We start from the raw sequence: 20,452 nt of genomic DNA, 5'->3' as shown, positions 1-20,452 counted from the left end.
GATTCGCAGGGAACGAATGGAACATTCTGAAGTGGAGATAAGAATGATTTCTGAAGGCTCGGTGTGTGGAAGGAAACTCAAGAGCTAACCAGCGTTCACTGGATAGCCAATTGAACAGCACGGCTGCGAGTGTTAACACGCAGCTGAAACCAGCCTTGGGTTGCTTGGACATTCACCAGTGGTGAAACGAAAACCTGCTGGGAGTGGAGAACAAGATGAATTCAAGATTCGCCTGAATGAATGAAACATTCTGTAGTGTAGATTGCAATGGTTTCTGAGGTTTGTATTGTCTGAACTGGAAAAAGAAGAACTCACCAGTGTTGAGTCGCTAGACCGTGAACAGCACGGGTTCGAGTGTGAATAGACCGCTGAAAACCATCATTGCGTTACTTGAACATTCAGCAGTGGTGCAATGAAAACCTGCCGGGAGTGGAGATTCAGATGAATTCCAGATTCGCAGTGAATGAATGGAACATTCTCTAGTGGTGATTCCAATGATTTCTGAAGGCTGGGTTTTGTGGACACGAAAATGTAGAGCTGAACAGGGTGGAATGGATAGCCAAATGAACAGCACGTCTCGTAGTAAGAACAGGCCACTGAAAACCAGCTTTGGCTTAATTGGACATTCACAAGTGGTGTAACGAAAACCTGACGGGAGTTGAGAATTAGATGAATTTCAGATTTGCCGTCAATGAATGGAACATTCTGTGGAGGAGATACCAATTGTTTCTGAAGTTTGGGTTATGTGGACAGGAAAATGGAGCTGAAGAGGGTTGAGTGGATAGCAAATTGAACAGCACGGCTGAGAGTATGAGCAGGCCACTTAAAACCAGCATTGGCTTACTTGGATATTTACCAGTGGTGTCACGAAAACCTGCCGGGAGTGGAGATTCAGATGAATTCCAGATTCGCTGTGAATGAATGGAACATTCTGTAGTGGAGATAACAATGATTTCTCCAGTCTCTGTGGTGTGGACAGGAAAATGTAGAGCTGGCCAGGGTTGAGTGGATAGCCAATTGAACAGCACCACTGCGCTTGTGAAGAAAACACTTAAAACATTGGGTTACTTGGACATTCAACAGTGGTGTAACGAAAACCTGCCGGGAGTGGAGGTTCAGAGGAATTCCAGATTCGCAGTGAATGAATGGAACATTCTCTAGTGGAGATTCCAACGATTTCTGAAGGCTGGGTCGTGTGGAAGGAAAATCAAGAACTAATCAGGATTTAGTGGAAAGCCAATTGTATAGCATGGCTGCGAGTGTGAACATGCAGCTGAAAACCAGCATTGGGTTACTTGGACATTCATCAGTGGTGTAAGGAAAACCTGCATGGAGTGGAGAGTCAGTTGAATTCCACATTCGCAGTGAATGAATGGCACATTCTGTAGAGGAGATTCCAATGATTTCTGAAGCCTGTGTTGTGTGGACAGGAAAATGAAGAGCTGACCAGGCTTGAATCGATAGCCAAGTAAACAGCAGGGCTGCGAATATGAACAGGCCGCTGAAAACCAGCATTGGGTTACTTGGACATTCAACAGTGGTGTAATGAAAACCTGCGTGGAGTTGAGAGTCAGATGAATTCCAGATTCGCAGTGAATGAATGGAACATTCTGTAGTGGAGATAACAAAGATTTCTGAAGGCTGGTAGTGTGGTGGGACAATGAAGAGCTGAACAGGGTGGAGTGAATTGTCAATTAAACAGCACGGCTGCGAGTATGAACAGGCCTCTGAAAACCAGCATTGGCTTACTTGGACATTCACCAGTGGTGTAATGTTAACCAGGCGGGAGTGGAGAATCAGATAAACTCCAGACTCGCAGTGAATGAATGGAACATTCTGTAGTGGAGATTGCAATGATTTCTGAAATCTGGATTGTGGGGACACGAAAATGAAGAGCTGACCAGTGTTGAGTGGATAGCCTGTAAAAAGCCTCGGCTTCGAATGTGAACAGACCACTGAAAACCAGTATTGCATTACTTCGACTTTCAGCAGTGGTGTAACGAAAGCCTGCGTGGAGTGCAGATTCAGATGAATTCCAGATTCCCAGTGAATGAATGGAACATCCTGTAGTGGAGATTACAATGATTTCTGAAGGCTGGGTTGTGTGCACAGGAAAATGAGGAGCAAAACAGGTTGAGTGGATAGCCAATTGAACAGCACGACTGCGAACATGAACAGGCCTCTGAAAACCAGCATTGTTTTACTTGGACATTCACAAGTGGTGTAAGATAAATCTGCAGGTAGTGGAGATTCAGTTGAATTCCAGATTCGCAGTGAATGAATGGAACATTCTGTACTGGAGATTGCAATGATTTCTCAAGTCTGGATTGTTTGGACATGAAAATGAAGAGCTGACCACAGTTGTGTGGATACCCAGTAAAAAGCAGGGCTTAGAGTGTGAACAGACCGCTGAAAACCAGCATTGTGTTACTTGGACATTCATAAGTGGTGTAATGAAAGCCTACCTGGAGTGCAGATTCAGATGAATTCCAGATTGGCAGTGAATGAATGGAACATTCTGTACTGGCGATTCCAATGATTTCTGAAGTCTGATATTGTGGAAAAGAAAATGAAAGGCTGACCAGGTTTGAGTGGATAGACAATTGAACAGCACACTGCGAGTGTGAAAAGGCGGCTGAAAACCAGCATTGGATTACTTGGTCATTCACCAGTGCTGTAATGAAAACCTGCCTGGAGCGGAGAGTCAGATGAATTGCAGAATCGCAGTGAATGAATGGAACAGTCTGTAGTGGAGAGCCCAATGATTTCTGAAGGCTGGTTTGTGTGGAGAGGAAAATGAAGAGCTGACCAATATTGAGTGGATAGCCCATTGAACAGCACTTCTGCGAGTTGAACATGCCTCTGAAAACCAGTATTGAGTTACTTGGACATTCACCAGTGGCGTAACGAAAACCTGCCAGGAGTGGAGGTTCAGATGAATTCCAGATTCGCAGTGAATGAATGGAACATTCTCTAGTGGTGATTCCAATGATTTCTGAAGGCTGGGTTTTGTGGACACGAAAATGTAGAGCTGAACAGGGTGGAGTGGATAGCCAAATGAACAGCACGTCTCTTAGTATGAACAGGCCACTGAAAACCAGCATTGGCTTACTTGGACATTCACAAGTGGTGTAACGATAACCCGCCGGGAGTTGAGAGTCAGATGAATTTAAGATTCGCAGTGAATGAACGGAACATTCTGTGTAGGAGATACCAATTATTTCTGAAGGTTGGGTTATGAGGACAGGAAAATGTAGAGCTGAATAGGGTTGGGTGGATAGCAAATTGAACAGCACGGCTGAGTGTGTTAGCAGGCGGCTTAAAACCAGCATTGTCTTCCTTGGACATTTACCAGTGGTGTCACGAAAACCTTCCAGGAGTGGAGACTCTGATGAATTCCAGATTCGCGTGATTGAATGGAACATTCTGTAGTGGTGATTGCCAACATTTAGGAATCTGGATAGTCTGGACAGGATATTGAAGAGCTGACCGATATTGAGTGGATAGCCAATGAACAGCACGGTTTCGAGTGTGAACAGACCACTAAGAAGCAGCATTGCATTACTTGGACATTCATCAGTGGTGTAACGAAAGCCTTCCTGGAATGCAGATTCAGAGTATTTCCAGATTCACAGTGAATGAATGGAAATTTCTGTAGTAGAGATTCCAATGATTTCTGAACGCTGGGTTGTGTGGACAGGAAAATGAAGAGCTGACTAGGTTTGACTGGATTGCCAATTGAACAGCAAGGCTGTGAGTGTGAACAGCCGCTGAAAACCAGCATTGGATTACCTGGTCATTCACCAGTGTTGTTAGGAAAATCTGCCTGGTGTGGAGAGTCAGAGGAATTCCAGATTCGCAGGGAACGAATGGAACATTCTGAAGTGGAGATAAGAATGATTTCTGAAGGCTCGGTGTGTGGAAGGAAAATCAAGAGCTAACCAGCGTTCACTGGATAGCCAATTGAACAGCACGGCTGCGAGTGTTAACACGCAGCTGAAACCAGCCTTGGGTTGCTTGGACATTCACCAGTGGTGAAACGAAAACCTGCTGGGAGTGGAGAACAAGATGAATTCAAGATTCGCCTGAATGAATGAAACATTCTGTAGTGTAGATTGCAATGGTTTCTGAGGTTTGTATTGTCTGAACTGGAAAAAGAAGAACTCACCAGTGTTGAGTCGCTAGACCGTGAACAGCACGGGTTCGAGTGTGAATAGACCGCTGAAAACCATCATTGCGTTACTTGAACATTCAGCAGTGGTGCAATGAAAACCTGCCGGGAGTGGAGATTCAGATGAATTCCAGATTCGCAGTGAATGAATGGAACATTCTCTAGTGGTGATTCCAATGATTTCTGAAGGCTGGGTTTTGTGGACACGAAAATGTAGAGCTGAACAGGGTGGAATGGATAGCCAAATGAACAGCACGTCTCGTAGTAAGAACAGGCCACTGAAAACCAGCTTTGGCTTAATTGGACATTCACAAGTGGTGTAACGAAAACCTGACGGGAGTTGAGAATTAGATGAATTTCAGATTTGCCGTCAATGAATGGAACATTCTGTGGAGGAGATACCAATTGTTTCTGAAGTTTGGGTTATGTGGACAGGAAAATGGAGCTGAAGAGGGTTGAGTGGATAGCAAATTGAACAGCACGGCTGAGAGTATGAGCAGGCCACTTAAAACCAGCATTGGCTTACTTGGATATTTACCAGTGGTGTCACGAAAACCTGCCGGGAGTGGAGATTCAGATGAATTCCAGATTCGCTGTGAATGAATGGAACATTCTGTAGTGGAGATAACAATGATTTCTCCAGTCTCTGTGGTGTGGACAGGAAAATGTAGAGCTGGCCAGGGTTGAGTGGATAGCCAATTGAACAGCACCACTGCGCTTGTGAAGAAAACACTTAAAACATTGGGTTACTTGGACATTCAACAGTGGTGTAACGAAAACCTGCCGGGAGTGGAGGTTCAGAGGAATTCCAGATTCGCAGTGAATGAATGGAACATTCTCTAGTGGAGATTCCAACGATTTCTGAAGGCTGGGTCGTGTGGAAGGAAAATCAAGAACTAATCAGGATTTAGTGGAAAGCCAATTGTATAGCATGGCTGCGAGTGTGAACATGCAGCTGAAAACCAGCATTGGGTTACTTGGACATTCATCAGTGGTGTAAGGAAAACCTGCATGGAGTGGAGAGTCAGTTGAATTCCACATTCGCAGTGAATGAATGGAACATTCTGTAGAGGAGATTCCAATGATTTCTGAAGCCTGTGTTGTGTGGACAGGAAAATGAAGAGCTGACCAGGCTTGAATCGATAGCCAAGTAAACAGCAGGGCTGCGAATATGAACAGGCCGCTGAAAACCAGCATTGGGTTACTTGGACATTCAACAGTGGTGTAATGAAAACCTGCGTGGAGTTGAGAGTCAGATGAATTCCAGATTCGCAGTGAATGAATGGAACATTCTGTAGTGGAGATAACAAAGATTTCTGAAGGCTGGTAGTGTGGTGGGACAATGAAGAGCTGAACAGGGTGGAGTGAATTGTCAATTAAACAGCACGGCTGCGAGTATGAACAGGCCTCTGAAAACCAGCATTGGCTTACTTGGACATTCACCAGTGGTGTAATGTTAACCAGGCGGGAGTGGAGAATCAGATAAACTCCAGACTCGCAGTGAATGAATGGAACATTCTGTAGTGGAGATTGCAATGATTTCTGAAATCTGGATTGTGGGGACACGAAAATGAAGAGCTGACCAGTGTTGAGTGGATAGCCTGTAAAAAGCCTCGGCTTCGAATGTGAACAGACCACTGAAAACCAGTATTGCATTACTTCGACTTTCAGCAGTGGTGTAACGAAAGCCTGCGTGGAGTGCAGATTCAGATGAATTCCAGATTCCCAGTGAATGAATGGAACATCCTGTAGTGGAGATTACAATGATTTCTGAAGGCTGGGTTGTGTGCACAGGAAAATGAGGAGCAAAACAGGTTGAGTGGATAGCCAATTGAACAGCACGACTGCGAACATGAACAGGCCTCTGAAAACCAGCATTGTTTTACTTGGACATTCACAAGTGGTGTAAGATAAATCTGCAGGTAGTGGAGATTCAGTTGAATTCCAGATTCGCAGTGAATGAATGGAACATTCTGTACTGGAGATTGCAATGATTTCTCAAGTCTGGATTGTTTGGACATGAAAATGAAGAGCTGACCACAGTTGTGTGGATACCCAGTAAAAAGCAGGGCTTAGAGTGTGAACAGACCGCTGAAAACCAGCATTGTGTTACTTGGACATTCATAAGTGGTGTAATGAAAGCCTACCTGGAGTGCAGATTCAGATGAATTCCAGATTGGCAGTGAATGAATGGAACATTCTGTACTGGCGATTCCAATGATTTCTGAAGTCTGATATTGTGGAAAAGAAAATGAAAGGCTGACCAGGTTTGAGTGGATAGACAATTGAACAGCACACTGCGAGTGTGAAAAGGCGGCTGAAAACCAGCATTGGATTACTTGGTCATTCACCAGTGCTGTAATGAAAACCTGCCTGGAGCGGAGAGTCAGATGAATTGCAGAATCGCAGTGAATGAATGGAACAGTCTGTAGTGGAGAGCCCAATGATTTCTGAAGGCTGGTTTGTGTGGAGAGGAAAATGGAGAGCTGACCAATATTGAGTGGATAGCCCATTGAACAGCACTTCTGCGAGTTGAACATGCCTCTGAAAACCAGTATTGAGTTACTTGGACATTCACCAGTGGCGTAACGAAAACCTGCCAGGAGTGGAGGTTCAGATGAATTCCAGATTCGCAGTGAATGAATGGAACATTCTCTAGTGGTGATTCCAATGATTTCTGAAGGCTGGGTTTTGTGGACACGAAAATGTAGAGCTGAACAGGGTGGAGTGGATAGCCAAATGAACAGCACGTCTCTTAGTATGAACAGGCCACTGAAAACCAGCATTGGCTTACTTGGACATTCACAAGTGGTGTAACGATAACCCGCCGGGAGTTGAGAGTCAGATGAATTTAAGATTCGCAGTGAATGAACGGAACATTCTGTGGAGGAGATACCAATTATTTCTGAAGGTGGGTTATGAGGACAGGAAAATGTAGAGCTGAATAGGGTTGGGTGGATAGCAAATTGAACAGCACGGCTGAGTGTGTTAGCAGGCGGCTTAAAACCAGCATTGTCTTCCTTGGACATTTACCAGTGGTGTCACGAAAACCTTCCAGGAGTGGAGACTCTGATGAATTCCAGATTCGCGTGATTGAATGGAACATTCTGTAGTGGTGATTGCCAACATTTAGGAATCTGGATAGTCTGGACAGGATATTGAAGAGCTGACCGATATTGAGTGGATAGCCAATGAACAGCACGGTTTCGAGTGTGAACAGACCACTAAGAAGCAGCATTGCATTACTTGGACATTCATCAGTGGTGTAACGAAAGCCTTCCTGGAATGCAGATTCAGAGTATTTCCAGATTCACAGTGAATGAATGGAAATTTCTGTAGTAGAGATTCCAATGATTTCTGAACGCTGGGTTGTGTGGACAGGAAAATGAAGAGCTGACTAGGTTTGACTGGATTGCCAATTGAACAGCAAGGCTGTGAGTGTGAACAGCCGCTGAAAACCAGCATTGGATTACCTGGTCATTCACCAGTGTTGTTAGGAAAATCTGCCTGGTGTGGAGAGTCAGAGGAATTCCAGATTCGCAGGGAACGAATGGAACATTCTGAAGTGGAGATAAGAATGATTTCTGAAGGCTCGGTGTGTGGAAGGAAAATCAAGAGCTAACCAGCGTTCACTGGATAGCCAATTGAACAGCACGGCTGCGAGTGTTAACACGCAGCTGAAACCAGCCTTGGGTTGCTTGGACATTCACCAGTGGTGAAACGAAAACCTGCTGGGAGTGGAGAACAAGATGAATTCAAGATTCGCCTGAATGAATGAAACATTCTGTAGTGTAGATTGCAATGGTTTCTGAGGTTTGTATTGTCTGAACTGGAAAAAGAAGAACTCACCAGTGTTGAGTCGCTAGACCGTGAACAGCACGGGTTCGAGTGTGAATAGACCGCTGAAAACCATCATTGCGTTACTTGAACATTCAGCAGTGGTGCAATGAAAACCTGCCGGGAGTGGAGATTCAGATGAATTCCAGATTCGCAGTGAATGAATGGAACATTCTCTAGTGGTGATTCCAATGATTTCTGAAGGCTGGGTTTTGTGGACACGAAAATGTAGAGCTGAACAGGGTGGAATGGATAGCCAAATGAACAGCACGTCTCGTAGTAAGAACAGGCCACTGAAAACCAGCTTTGGCTTAATTGGACATTCACAAGTGGTGTAACGAAAACCTGACGGGAGTTGAGAATTAGATGAATTTCAGATTTGCCGTCAATGAATGGAACATTCTGTGGAGGAGATACCAATTGTTTCTGAAGTTTGGGTTATGTGGACAGGAAAATGGAGCTGAAGAGGGTTGAGTGGATAGCAAATTGAACAGCACGGCTGAGAGTATGAGCAGGCCACTTAAAACCAGCATTGGCTTACTTGGATATTTACCAGTGGTGTCACGAAAACCTGCCGGGAGTGGAGATTCAGATGAATTCCAGATTCGCTGTGAATGAATGGAACATTCTGTAGTGGAGATAACAATGATTTCTCCAGTCTCTGTGGTGTGGACAGGAAAATGTAGAGCTGGCCAGGGTTGAGTGGATAGCCAATTGAACAGCACCACTGCGCTTGTGAAGAAAACACTTAAAACATTGGGTTACTTGGACATTCAACAGTGGTGTAACGAAAACCTGCCGGGAGTGGAGGTTCAGAGGAATTCCAGATTCGCAGTGAATGAATGGAACATTCTCTAGTGGAGATTCCAACGATTTCTGAAGGCTGGGTCGTGTGGAAGGAAAATCAAGAACTAATCAGGATTTAGTGGAAAGCCAATTGTATAGCATGGCTGCGAGTGTGAACATGCAGCTGAAAACCAGCATTGGGTTACTTGGACATTCATCAGTGGTGTAAGGAAAACCTGCATGGAGTGGAGAGTCAGTTGAATTCCACATTCGCAGTGAATGAATGGAACATTCTGTAGAGGAGATTCCAATGATTTCTGAAGCCTGTGTTGTGTGGACAGGAAAATGAAGAGCTGACCAGGCTTGAATCGATAGCCAAGTAAACAGCAGGGCTGCGAATATGAACAGGCCGCTGAAAACCAGCATTGGGTTACTTGGACATTCAACAGTGGTGTAATGAAAACCTGCGTGGAGTTGAGAGTCAGATGAATTCCAGATTCGCAGTGAATGAATGGAACATTCTGTAGTGGAGATAACAAAGATTTCTGAAGGCTGGTAGTGTGGTGGGACAATGAAGAGCTGAACAGGGTGGAGTGAATTGTCAATTAAACAGCACGGCTGCGAGTATGAACAGGCCTCTGAAAACCAGCATTGGCTTACTTGGACATTCACAAGTGGTGTAATGTTAACCAGGCGGGAGTGGAGAATCAGATAAACTCCAGACTCGCAGTGAATGAATGGAACATTCTGTAGTGGAGATTGCAATGATTTCTGAAATCTGGATTGTGGGGACACGAAAATGAAGAGCTGACCAGTGTTGAGTGGATAGCCTGTAAAAAGCCTCGGCTTCGAATGTGAACAGACCACTGAAAACCAGTATTGCATTACTTCGACTCTCAGCAGTGGTGTAACGAAAGCCTGCGTGGAGTGCAGATTCAGATGAATTCCAGATTCCCAGTGAATGAATGGAACATCCTGTAGTGGAGATTACAATGATTTCTGAAGGCTGGGTTGTGTGCACAGGAAAATGAGGAGCAAAACAGGTTGAGTGGATAGCCAATTGAACAGCACGACTGCGAACATGAACAGGCCTCTGAAAACCAGCATTGTTTTACTTGGACATTCACAAGTGGTGTAAGATAAATCTGCAGGTAGTGGAGATTCAGTTGAATTCCAGATTCGCAGTGAATGAATGGAACATTCTGTACTGGAGATTGCAATGATTTCTCAAGTCTGGATTGTTTGGACATGAAAATGAAGAGCTGACCACAGTTGTGTGGATACCCAGTAAAAAGCAGGGCTTAGAGTGTGAACAGACCGCTGAAAACCAGCATTGTGTTACTTGGACATTCATAAGTGGTGTAATGAAAGCCTACCTGGAGTGCAGATTCAGATGAATTCCAGATTGGCAGTGAATGAATGGAACATTCTGTACTGGCGATTCCAATGATTTCTGAAGTCTGATATTGTGGAAAAGAAAATGAAAGGCTGACCAGGTTTGAGTGGATAGACAATTGAACAGCACACTGCGAGTGTGAAAAGGCGGCTGAAAACCAGCATTGGATTACTTGGTCATTCACCAGTGCTGTAATGAAAACCTGCCTGGAGCGGAGAGTCAGATGAATTGCAGAATCGCAGTGAATGAATGGAACAGTCTGTAGTGGAGAGCCCAATGATTTCTGAAGGCTGGTTTGTGTGGAGAGGAAAATGAAGAGCTGACCAATATTGAGTGGATAGCCCATTGAACAGCACTTCTGCGAGTTGAACATGCCTCTGAAAACCAGTATTGAGTTACTTGGACATTCACCAGTGGCGTAACGAAAACCTGCCAGGAGTGGAGGTTCAGAGGAATTCCAGATTCGCAGTGAATGAATGGAACATTCTCTAGTGGTGATTCCAATGATTTCTGAAGGCTGGGTTTTGTGGACACGAGAATGTAGAGCTGAACAGGGTGGAGTGGATAGCCAAATGAACAGCACGTCTCTTAGTATGAACAGGCCACTGAAAACCAGCATTGGCTTACTTGGACATTCACAAGTGGTGTAACGATAACCCGCCGGGAGTTGAGAGTCAGATGAATTTAAGATTCGCAGTGAATGAACGGAACATTCTGTGGAGGAGATACCAATTATTTCTGAAGGTTGGGTTATGAGGACAGGAAAATGTAGAGCTGAATAGGGTTGGGTGGATAGCAAATTGAACAGCACGGCTGAGTGTGTTAGCAGGCGGCTTAAAACCAGCATTGTCTTCCTTGGACATTTACCAGTGGTGTCACGAAAACCTTCCAGGAGTGGAGACTCTGATGAATTCCAGATTCGCGTGATTGAATGGAACATTCTGTAGTGGTGATTGCCAACATTTAGGAATCTGGATAGTCTGGACAGGATATTGAAGAGCTGACCGATATTGAGTGGATAGCCAATGAACAGCACGGTTTCGAGTGTGAACAGACCACTAAGAAGCAGCATTGCATTACTTGGACATTCATCAGTGGTGTAACGAAAGCCTTCCTGGAATGCAGATTCAGAGTATTTCCAGATTCACAGTGAATGAATGGAAATTTCTGTAGTAGAGATTCCAATGATTTCTGAACGCTGGGTTGTGTGGACAGGAAAATGAAGAGCTGACTAGGTTTGACTGGATTGCCAATTGAACAGCAAGGCTGTGAGTGTGAACAGCCGCTGAAAACCAGCATTGGATTACCTGGTCATTCACCAGTGTTGTTAGGAAAATCTGCCTGGTGTGGAGAGTCAGAGGAATTCCAGATTCGCAGGGAACGAATGGAACATTCTGAAGTGGAGATAAGAATGATTTCTGAAGGCTCGGTGTGTGGAAGGAAACTCAAGAGCTAACCAGCGTTCACTGGATAGCCAATTGAACAGCACGGCTGCGAGTGTTAACACGCAGCTGAAACCAGCCTTGGGTTGCTTGGACATTCACCAGTGGTGAAACGAAAACCTGCTGGGAGTGGAGAACAAGATGAATTCAAGATTCGCCTGAATGAATGAAACATTCTGTAGTGTAGATTGCAATGGTTTCTGAGGTTTGTATTGTCTGAACTGGAAAAAGAAGAACTCACCAGTGTTGAGTCGCTAGACCGTGAACAGCACGGGTTCGAGTGTGAATAGACCGCTGAAAACCATCATTGCGTTACTTGAACATTCAGCAGTGGTGCAATGAAAACCTGCCGGGAGTGGAGATTCAGATGAATTCCAGATTCGCAGTGAATGAATGGAACATTCTCTAGTGGTGATTCCAATGATTTCTGAAGGCTGGGTTTTGTGGACACGAAAATGTAGAGCTGAACAGGGTGGAATGGATAGCCAAATGAACAGCACGTCTCGTAGTAAGAACAGGCCACTGAAAACCAGCTTTGGCTTAATTGGACATTCACAAGTGGTGTAACGAAAACCTGACGGGAGTTGAGAATTAGATGAATTTCAGATTTGCCGTCAATGAATGGAACATTCTGTGGAGGAGATACCAATTGTTTCTGAAGTTTGGGTTATGTGGACAGGAAAATGGAGCTGAAGAGGGTTGAGTGGATAGCAAATTGAACAGCACGGCTGAGAGTATGAGCAGGCCACTTAAAACCAGCATTGGCTTACTTGGATATTTACCAGTGGTGTCACGAAAACCTGCCGGGAGTGGAGATTCAGATGAATTCCAGATTCGCTGTGAATGAATGGAACATTCTGTAGTGGAGATAACAATGATTTCTCCAGTCTCTGTGGTGTGGACAGGAAAATGTAGAGCTGGCCAGGGTTGAGTGGATAGCCAATTGAACAGCACCACTGCGCTTGTGAAGAAAACACTTAAAACATTGGGTTACTTGGACATTCAACAGTGGTGTAACGAAAACCTGCCGGGAGTGGAGGTTCAGAGGAATTCCAGATTCGCAGTGAATGAATGGAACATTCTCTAGTGGAGATTCCAACGATTTCTGAAGGCTGGGTCGTGTGGAAGGAAAATCAAGAACTAATCAGGATTTAGTGGAAAGCCAATTGTATAGCATGGCTGCGAGTGTGAACATGCAGCTGAAAACCAGCATTGGGTTACTTGGACATTCATCAGTGGTGTAAGGAAAACCTGCATGGAGTGGAGAGTCAGTTGAATTCCACATTCGCAGTGAATGAATGGAACATTCTGTAGAGGAGATTCCAATGATTTCTGAAGCCTGTGTTGTGTGGACAGGAAAATGAAGAGCTGACCAGGCTTGAATCGATAGCCAAGTAAACAGCAGGGCTGCGAATATGAACAGGCCGCTGAAAACCAGCATTGGGTTACTTGGACATTCAACAGTGGTGTAATGAAAACCTGCGTGGAGTTGAGAGTCAGATGAATTCCAGATTCGCAGTGAATGAATGGAACATTCTGTAGTGGAGATAACAAAGATTTCTGAAGGCTGGTAGTGTGGTGGGACAATGAAGAGCTGAACAGGGTGGAGTGAATTGTCAATTAAACAGCACGGCTGCGAGTATGAACAGGCCTCTGAAAACCAGCATTGGCTTACTTGGACATTCACCAGTGGTGTAATGTTAACCAGGCGGGAGTGGAGAATCAGATAAACTCCAGACTCGCAGTGAATGAATGGAACATTCTGTAGTGGAGATTGCAATGATTTCTGAAATCTGGATTGTGGGGACACGAAAATGAAGAGCTGACCAGTGTTGAGTGGATAGCCTGTAAAAAGCCTCGGCTTCGAATGTGAACAGACCACTGAAAACCAGTATTGCATTACTTCGACTCTCAGCAGTGGTGTAACGAAAGCCTGCGTGGAGTGCAGATTCAGATGAATTCCAGATTCCCAGTGAATGAATGGAACATCCTGTAGTGGAGATTACAATGATTTCTGAAGGCTGGGTTGTGTGCACAGGAAAATGAGGAGCAAAACAGGTTGAGTGGATAGCCAATTGAACAGCACGACTGCGAACATGAACAGGCCTCTGAAAACCAGCATTGTTTTACTTGGACATTCACAAGTGGTGTAAGATAAATCTGCAGGTAGTGGAGATTCAGTTGAATTCCAGATTCGCAGTGAATGAATGGAACATTCTGTACTGGAGATTGCAATGATTTCTCAAGTCTGGATTGTTTGGACATGAAAATGAAGAGCTGACCACAGTTGTGTGGATACCCAGTAAAAAGCAGGGCTTAGAGTGTGAACAGACCGCTGAAAACCAGCATTGTGTTACTTGGACATTCATAAGTGGTGTAATGAAAGCCTACCTGGAGTGCAGATTCAGATGAATTCCAGATTGGCAGTGAATGAATGGAACATTCTGTACTGGCGATTCCAATGATTTCTGAAGTCTGATATTGTGGAAAAGAAAATGAAAGGCTGACCAGGTTTGAGTGGATAGACAATTGAACAGCACACTGCGAGTGTGAAAAGGCGGCTGAAAACCAGCATTGGATTACTTGGTCATTCACCAGTGCTGTAATGAAAACCTGCCTGGAGCGGAGAGTCAGATGAATTGCAGAATCGCAGTGAATGAATGGAACAGTCTGTAGTGGAGAGCCCAATGATTTCTGAAGGCTGGTTTGTGTGGAGAGGAAAATGAAGAGCTGACCAATATTGAGTGGATAGCCCATTGAACAGCACTTCTGCGAGTTGAACATGCCTCTGAAAACCAGTATTGAGTTACTTGGACATTCACCAGTGGCGTAACGAAAACCTGCCAGGAGTGGAGGTTCAGAGGAATTCCAGATTCGCAGTGAATGAATGGAACATTCTCTAGTGGTGATTCCAATGATTTCTGAAGGCTGGGTTTTGTGGACACGAGAATGTAGAGCTGAACAGGGTGGAGTGGATAGCCAAATGAACAGCACGTCTCTTAGTATGAACAGGCCACTGAAAACCAGCATTGGCTTACTTGGACATTCACAAGTGGTGTAACGATAACCCGCCGGGAGTTGAGAGTCAGATGAATTTAAGATTCGCAGTGAATGAACGGAACATTCTGTGGAGGAGATACCAATTATTTCTGAAGGTTGGGTTATGAGGACAGGAAAATGTAGAGCTGAATAGGGTTGGGTGGATAGCAAATTGAACAGCACGGCTGAGTGTGTTAGCAGGCGGCTTAAAACCAGCATTGTCTTCCTTGGACATTTACCAGTGGTGTCACGAAAACCTTCCAGGAGTGGAGACTCTGATGAATTCCAGATTCGCGTGATTGAATGGAACATTCTGTAGTGGTGATTGCCAACATTTAGGAATCTGGATAGTCTGGACAGGATATTGAAGAGCTGACCGATATTGAGTGGATAGCCAATGAACAGCACGGTTTCGAGTGTGAACAGACCACTAAGAAGCAGCATTGCATTACTTGGACATTCATCAGTGGTGTAACGAAAGCCTTCCTGGAATGCAGATTCAGAGTATTTCCAGATTCACAGTGAATGAATGGAAATTTCTGTAGTAGAGATTCCAATGATTTCTGAACGCTGGGTTGTGTGGACAGGAAAATGAAGAGCTGACTAGGTTTGACTGGATTGCCAATTGAACAGCAAGGCTGTGAGTGTGAACAGCCGCTGAAAACCAGCATTGGATTACCTGGTCATTCACCAGTGTTGTTAGGAAAATCTGCCTGGTGTGGAGAGTCAGAGGAATTCCAGATTCGCAGGGAACGAATGGAACATTCTGAAGTGGAGATAAGAATGATTTCTGAAGGCTCGGTGTGTGGAAGGAAACTCAAGAGCTAACCAGCGTTCACTGGATAGCCAATTGAACAGCACGGCTGCGAGTGTTAACACGCAGCTGAAACCAGCCTTGGGTTGCTTGGACATTCACCAGTGGTGAAACGAAAACCTGCTGGGAGTGGAGAACAAGATGAATTCAAGATTCGCCTGAATGAATGAAACATTCTGTAGTGTAGATTGCAATGGTTTCTGAGGTTTGTATTGTCTGAACTGGAAAAAGAAGAACTCACCAGTGTTGAGTCGCTAGACCGTGAACAGCACGGGTTCGAGTGTGAATAGACCGCTGAAAACCATCATTGCGTTACTTGAACATTCAGCAGTGGTGCAATGAAAACCTGCCGGGAGTGGAGATTCAGATGAATTCCAGATTCGCAGTGAATGAATGGAACATTCTCTAGTGGTGATTCCAATGATTTCTGAAGGCTGGGTTTTGTGGACACGAAAATGTAGAGCTGAACAGGGTGGAATGGATAGCCAAATGAACAGCACGTCTCGTAGTAAGAACAGGCCACTGAAAACCAGCTTTGGCTTAATTGGACATTCACAAGTGGTGTAACGAAAACCTGACGGGAGTTGAGAATTAGATGAATTTCAGATTTGCCGTCAATGAATGGAACATTCTGTGGAGGAGATACCAATTGTTTCTGAAGTTTGGGTTATGTGGACAGGAAAATGGAGCTGAAGAGGGTTGAGTGGATAGCAAATTGAACAGCACGGCTGAGAGTATGAGCAGGCCACTTAAAACCAGCATTGGCTTACTTGGATATTTACCAGTGGTGTCACGAAAACCTGCCGGGAGTGGAGATTCAGATGAATTCCAGATTCGCTGTGAATGAATGGAACATTCTGTAGTGGAGATAACAATGATTTCTCCAGTCTCTGTGGTGTGGACAGGAAAATGTAGAGCTGGCCAGGGTTGAGTGGATAGCCAATTGAACAGCACCACTGCGCTTGTGAAGAAAACACTTAAAACATTGGGTTACTTGGACATTCAACAGTGGTGTAACGAAAACCTGCCGGGAGTGGAGGTTCAGAGGAATTCCAGATTCGCAGTGAATGAATGGAACATTCTCTAGTGGAGATTCCAACGATTTCTGAAGGCTGGGTCGTGTGGAAGGAAAATCAAGAACTAATCAGGATTTAGTGGAAAGCCAATTGTATAGCATGGCTGCGAGTGTGAACATGCAGCTGAAAACCAGCATTGGGTTACTTGGACATTCATCAGTGGTGTAAGGAAAACCTGCATGGAGTGGAGAGTCAGTTGAATTCCACATTCGCAGTGAATGAATGGAACATTCTGTAGAGGAGATTCCAATGATTTCTGAAGCCTGTGTTGTGTGGACAGGAAAATGAAGAGCTGACCAGGCTTGAATCGATAGCCAAGTAAACAGCAGGGCTGCGAATATGAACAGGCCGCTGAAAACCAGCATTGGGTTACTTGGACATTCAACAGTGGTGTAATGAAAACCTGCGTGGAGTTGAGAGTCAGATGAATTCCAGATTCGCAGTGAATGAATGGAACATTCTGTAGTGGAGATAACAAAGATTTCTGAAGGCTGGTAGTGTGGTGGGACAATGAAGAGCTGAACAGGGTGGAGTGAATTGTCAATTAAACAGCACGGCTGCGAGTATGAACAGGCCTCTGAAAACCAGCATTGGCTTACTTGGACATTCACCAGTGGTGTAATGTTAACCAGGCGGGAGTGGAGAATCAGATAAACTCCAGACTCGCAGTGAATGAATGGAACATTCTGTAGTGGAGATTGCAATGATTTCTGAAATCTGGATTGTGGGGACACGAAAATGAAGAGCTGACCAGTGTTGAGTGGATAGCCTGTAAAAAGCCTCGGCTTCGAATGTGAACAGACCACTGAAAACCAGTATTGCATTACTTCGACTTTCAGCAGTGGTGTAACGAAAGCCTGCGTGGAGTGCAGATTCAGATGAATTCCAGATTCCCAGTGAATGAATGGAACATCCTGTAGTGGAGATTACAATGATTTCTGAAGGCTGGGTTGTGTGCACAGGAAAATGAGGAGCAAAACAGGTTGAGTGGATAGCCAATTGAACAGCACGACTGCGAACATGAACAGGCCTCTGAAAACCAGCATTGTTTTACTTGGACATTCACAAGTGGTGTAAGATAAATCTGCAGGTAGTGGAGATTCAGTTGAATTCCAGATTCGCAGTGAATGAATGGAACATTCTGTACTGGAGATTGCAATGATTTCTCAAGTCTGGATTGTTTGGACATGAAAATGAAGAGCTGACCACAGTTGTGTGGATACCCAGTAAAAAGCAGGGCTTAGAGTGTGAACAGACCGCTGAAAACCAGCATTGTGTTACTTGGACATTCATAAGTGGTGTAATGAAAGCCTACCTGGAGTGCAGATTCAGATGAATTCCAGATTGGCAGTGAATGAATGGAACATTCTGTACTGGCGATTCCAATGATTTCTGAAGTCTGATATTGTGGAAAAGAAAATGAAAGGCTGACCAGGTTTGAGTGGATAGACAATTGAACAGCACACTGCGAGTGTGAAAAGGCGGCTGAAAACCAGCATTGGATTACTTGGTCATTCACCAGTGCTGTAATGAAAACCTGCCTGGAGCGGAGAGTCAGATGAATTGCAGAATCGCAGTGAATGAATGGAACAGTCTGTAGTGGAGAGCCCAATGATTTCTGAAGGCTGGTTTGTGTGGAGAGGAAAATGAAGAGCTGACCAATATTGAGTGGATAGCCCATTGAACAGCACTTCTGCGAGTTGAACATGCCTCTGAAAACCAGTATTGAGTTACTTGGACATTCACCAGTGGCGTAACGAAAACCTGCCAGGAGTGGAGGTTCAGATGAATTCCAGATTCGCAGTGAATGAATGGAACATTCTCTAGTGGTGATTCCAATGATTTCTGAAGGCTGGGTTTTGTGGACACGAGAATGTAGAGCTGAACAGGGTGGAGTGGATAGCCAAATGAACAGCACGTCTCTTAGTATGAACAGGCCACTGAAAACCAGCATTGGCTTACTTGGACATTCACAAGTGGTGTAACGATAACCCGCCGGGAGTTGAGAGTCAGATGAATTTAAGATTCGCAGTGAATGAACGGAACATTCTGTGGAGGAGATACCAATTATTTCTGAAGGTTGGGTTATGAGGACAGGAAAATGTAGAGCTGAATAGGGTTGGGTGGATAGCAAATTGAACAGCACGGCTGAGTGTGTTAGCAGGCGGCTTAAAACCAGCATTGTCTTCCTTGGACATTTACCAGTGGTGTCACGAAAACCTTCCAGGAGTGGAGACTCTGATGAATTCCAGATTCGCGTGATTGAATGGAACATTCTGTAGTGGTGATTGCCAACATTTAGGAATCTGGATAGTCTGGACAGGATATTGAAGAGCTGACCGATATTGAGTGGATAGCCAATGAACAGCACGGTTTCGAGTGTGAACAGACCACTAAGAAGCAGCATTGCATTACTTGGACATTCATCAGTGGTGTAACGAAAGCCTTCCTGGAATGCAGATTCAGAGTATTTCCAGATTCACAGTGAATGAATGGAAATTTCTGTAGTAGAGATTCCAATGATTTCTGAACGCTGGGTTGTGTGGACAGGAAAATGAAGAGCTGACTAGGTTTGACTGGATTGCCAATTGAACAGCAAGGCTGTGAGTGTGAACAGCCGCTGAAAACCAGCATTGGATTACCTGGTCATTCACCAGTGTTGTTAGGAAAATCTGCCTGGTGTGGAGAGTCAGAGGAATTCCAGATTCGCAGGGAACGAATGGAACATTCTGAAGTGGAGATAAGAATGATTTCTGAAGGCTCGGTGTGTGGAAGGAAAATCAAGAGCTAACCAGCGTTCACTGGATAGCCAATTGAACAGCACGGCTGCGAGTGTTAACACGCAGCTGAAACCAGCCTTGGGTTGCTTGGACATTCACCAGTGGTGAAACGAAAACCTGCTGGGAGTGGAGAACAAGATGAATTCAAGATTCGCCTGAATGAATGAAACATTCTGTAGTGTAGATTGCAATGGTTTCTGAGGTTTGTATTGTCTGAACTGGAAAAAGAAGAACTCACCAGTGTTGAGTCGCTAGACCGTGAACAGCACGGGTTCGAGTGTGAATAGACCGCTGAAAACCATCATTGCGTTACTTGAACATTCAGCAGTGGTGCAATGAAAACCTGCCGGGAGTGGAGATTCAGATGAATTCCAGATTCGCAGTGAATGAATGGAACATTCTCTAGTGGTGATTCCAATGATTTCTGAAGGCTGGGTTTTGTGGACACGAAAATGTAGAGCTGAACAGGGTGGAATGGATAGCCAAATGAACAGCACGTCTCGTAGTAAGAACAGGCCACTGAAAACCAGCTTTGGCTTAATTGGACATTCACAAGTGGTGTAACGAAAACCTGACGGGAGTTGAGAATTAGATGAATTTCAGATTTGCCGTCAATGAATGGAACATTCTGTGGAGGAGATACCAATTGTTTCTGAAGTTTGGGTTATGTGGACAGGAAAATGGAGCTGAAGAGGGTTGAGTGGATAGCAAATTGAACAGCACGGCTGAGAGTATGAGCAGGCCACTTAAAACCAGCATTGGCTTACTTGGATATTTACCAGTGGTGTCACGAAAACCTGCCGGGAGTGGAGATTCAGATGAATTCCAGATTCGCTGTGAATGAATGGAACATTCTGTAGTGGAGATAACAATGATTTCTCCAGTCTCTGTGGTGTGGACAGGAAAATGTAGAGCTGGCCAGGGTTGAGTGGATAGCCAATTGAACAGCACCACTGCGCTTGTGAAGAAAACACTTAAAACATTGGGTTACTTGGACATTCAACAGTGGTGTAACGAAAACCTGCCGGGAGTGGAGGTTCAGAGGAATTCCAGATTCGCAGTGAATGAATGGAACATTCTCTAGTGGAGATTCCAACGATTTCTGAAGGCT

The sequence above is a fragment of the Sorex fumeus genome, unplaced genomic scaffold (genome assembly GCF_029834395.1).
Source record: "Sorex fumeus unplaced genomic scaffold, SorFum_2.1 ptg000056l, whole genome shotgun sequence".
Taxonomy (NCBI): Eukaryota; Metazoa; Chordata; class Mammalia; order Eulipotyphla; family Soricidae; genus Sorex; species Sorex fumeus.
This window is presented reverse-complemented; position numbering follows the sequence as displayed.